The sequence below is a fragment of the Anomaloglossus baeobatrachus genome (genome assembly GCF_048569485.1).
Source record: "Anomaloglossus baeobatrachus isolate aAnoBae1 chromosome 10 unlocalized genomic scaffold, aAnoBae1.hap1 SUPER_10_unloc_1, whole genome shotgun sequence".
NCBI lineage: Eukaryota > Metazoa > Chordata > Amphibia > Anura > Aromobatidae > Anomaloglossus > Anomaloglossus baeobatrachus.
The window spans coordinates 305,093-308,562 of record NW_027441824.1 but is presented as its reverse complement, the minus strand read 5'-3'; the positions used below and the strand labels follow the sequence as shown (position 1 = coordinate 308,562).

Genomic DNA, 3,470 nt, shown 5'->3' with positions numbered 1-3,470 from the left:
GCCTTACCACGCCCAAACCAATGGCATTTGTGAAAAGATGAACCACTTGGTCCTGGGCCTCCTCAAGACGTTACCACTGGAAGAGCGGAACCTGTGGCTGGAGAAGCTACCTGACCTGGTCGATATGTACAACAACATCCCTTCCAGCTCTACGAAATGCACTCCAGCATACCTGATGAGAGCTCGTCCCGGCCGGCTACCAGTGGATCTGGAAATGGGCTTGGAAGCTTCAGAAGCACTCCTGTCGACAGCTGAATGGGACACTCGGCGGAGGACACAGTACCGACAGGTCCAGGAGTATGTTGAAAAGAACCTGTGCCGGAGTCGGGGACAACAGGAGCAGTGCTTCAACAAGAAGGCGCCTGCCGGTTCCTTCCAACCTGGGGATGTAGTGCTGAAGCGGAAAAGAAGGGCCCACAAGCTGGATGATCAATGGGAAAAAACCCCGTATGTAGTCCAGCCCACAGGATGGGAGAATGGGAAGGCCTACCAGATCAGCCGTGACCAGGGGGGGACTTTGGCCACGGTTTCCCGAGACCACCTGAAGAAGTGCCCACCAGCATTGAGAGTAGCGGATGAGGCTCCAGTTCCCAGTCCAGTGGAGAAGGAAAAAGAGGTAATCCACACCATGATGGGTGATTTTCCAGCAGACTGGCCTACACAGAACGGTGCGGTGATCCTTCCAGTGATACTGTTCCCACAACCCGTGGATGAAGAAATGATGGAAACGGTTAACCGCGAGCCAGTGCCCAGGGATGTACCTGTACCCAGCTCCCCTACGCCTCCGCCTGCCCCACATGATAGCAGGGAGGAGGAACTGACTGTTCCCTCTGCCCCACTGCCTGTCACCACTGACACCGGACCCCGAAGGTCCACTCGCCCCAACCTAGGTAGACCCCCACTTAGGTACAGGGAAACTACTCTTTAAAAGGGGGGGGCTTTATGTGTTGAGTGTACCAGTTTGAAAGTTTTAAATGATAAGTAAAGATGATCAACCAAAGAAGTTTACCTGATTGAACCATGACTAAACCGGCCGTTGCCGGCAACTGTTGTCCCCGTAGGGACTGTGCAACCATTGCGTAAGGAACTGCTTACGGACAAGCCCGAGAACTTGCAGGGCAACCACAAACTTAGTGCAATGTAAATAAAAATGTTTGTTGGCTTGACACCGTTACCGCCTCCGGAGAGGCTGATTTGGGAGGATGGGCCTGGAGGAAAGGGATGGCCTAGGCCCGCCACTATCGTAACCGGTGGCGATCCTCCGGGGGTTCAGGGGTCCCCTTGGACGTGGGCCCCCTGAAAGAGACAGAACCCGCTCGGGCAACTTGGTGCTGGACTGGGGTCAAGGGGTGCTGCCCGCTTCTTAGGGGCAGCATCAGGGCCAGGTTGTTTGGGTGGGAGAAGAGCGGAAGCTGTACCGTTGTAAAATGTTTATGATGCTTTTACATGTTTTACCGTTTTATTCTTTTTCAGTTGTGAAAATAAAACCGGTGATGGACGGGCAGCCCGCGGACGGTCTGCATTTTACTATAGGGGAATGTGGCACCCTGGACAAGCCAGGTCGTCACAGGTACTACACCAACACACTCTACACTCCGGCTAGGCACACCGAAGCTAAACACAAATCCTAGTTGCCTTCCTCCAGGGGCTGATGTCCACACCAGGGGGTGGGCCAGGCGGTTGATCCCACCCACCGAGGAGTTCACAGTCCTGGAGGCGGGAAAAGGAGTCAGATTAGAGATCAGTTTTGGAGTTAGAGAAGTGAAGAGGAGAGGAGACTGACCGTGTCCGGGTGTGTGGCCCGGGCACTCAGCAAGGTTGGCAGACGGTGGTGACCTTCTGCAGGAGAGGCTGATTGGAGTGAACCGTACGGACCGGGGATGGGCGGTGGCCCGCCGGTACCAGATCGGGGAGTGAAGAGAAGCCAGCACCATCCGGCAGGGCCTACGGACCCCGACCAGGCTAGGAGTCGCCGTAAAACCGGTCAAATCCGTTAGCGACAGGAACCTCCAGGGTTTCCCAGCAGTCAAGACCCGATTGAAGGCAACAGCTCACACCGTAGAGGGAAGCACAGTCACCGCCAAGGCTACAGTTCCCAGGGCCAGAGCCTGCGGGCAAAAGGGGCTCCCTCAGCATCCATCCAAGCTGGGGAGCGGGTTACCGGTGGGGAGCCCGCTAGATTTTGGGGGAATAAAAGGGGTCCAACACCACATCCCCACAGGTGCACACCCACCCATCAAAGAGAGCTATAAGCCAATACCACCTTCACATTGCCAGTGTACCAAGGACATGTTGAGCAACATGAAGGCGGCTGGGGTTATCCGTGACAGTTGTAGCCTTTGGGCAGCTCTGTTGATCCTGTTAAAAAAGAAGGACGGCACCACTCCCCGTATTGAGGAATTGCTAGCTGCATTGAGAACTGCAAATTATTTTTCTACCCTTGATCTCACTAGTCACTATTGGCAAGTGTCCGTTGCTGAGGCAGACCGGGAGAAGACCGCCTTCGCCACCCCTATGGGTCTCTGCGAGTTCAAAAGCATGCCCTTCGAGCTGTGCAATGCGCCAGGAACCTTCCAGAGGCTGATGGAATGCTGCTTGGGACAAGATTTTAGGGTGTATAAAAAGGGAGATTAGATCCCGTGATCCCAACGTATTGTTACACCTCTATAAATCACTTGTAAGGCTACATCTGGAATATGGGAACCAGTTTGGGGCTCCACATTTTAAAAAGGACATTCAGAAGTTAGAGTCAGTTCAAAGGTGGGCAACTAGACTACTAAAAGGAATGGAAGGCCTCCCATATGATGACAAGTTGAAAAAGTTATTAAGTGATTATTGGCTGCAATGGGGCTTTCTGGCTGGTGCCAGCCTCTCTTCTTAGCACACAGGAACCACAATCCCTACACCATGCTTCAATGGATTCTCTCATCCCAGCCCAGTAAAACTACATATTTTACACAGTCATAAGCAGCCAAAAGGGATCTATTCTATTCAATTGCAAATGATCTAGATAAGACTGAGAATAAGATACTGCACGGGACATAGCAGAGTTGGTCAAGTTGAGTGGAGATGAGTTTGCTATTTGGCACAGCTTTTTGCATCAATAAAGCAAGTAAAAGGTGTGAAAGATAAAAAAAGGGTGAAAGTGTGAAAAGTGAATTGGCCAAATTGAGGTGCATATAAAGTTTTTGCTTTCTTTCAATTCACTAATGGGGCTCATTTGAATCAGGTGAATTGAGTTCTGCTTTTGGAAACTGGGTTAAGAAGGGGTGCACCAGTCCTGGAGGTACTGCAATACCAGGTCAATGCGTGGAGTGGACAGAGCAAGATTTTTTCCATCTCCTTGTTCTAAAAATCCATTTAATATATGGTCCCCAGAGAGGGGACGTATCAGATATTAAACTGATAAGAACAGATTTAATTTTTTTTTTTTCTGTTTATCAGTAGGACTTCAAAATAACAAAGGTGAT

General features: G+C 51.2%; 1 pseudogene; it reads right to left on the bottom strand.

Moving 5' to 3' along the window:
• Nucleotides 1–3,264: 3,264 nt before the first annotated feature.
• LOC142260359 (U2 spliceosomal RNA) lies at nucleotides 3,265–3,470 on the bottom strand (annotated as a pseudogene).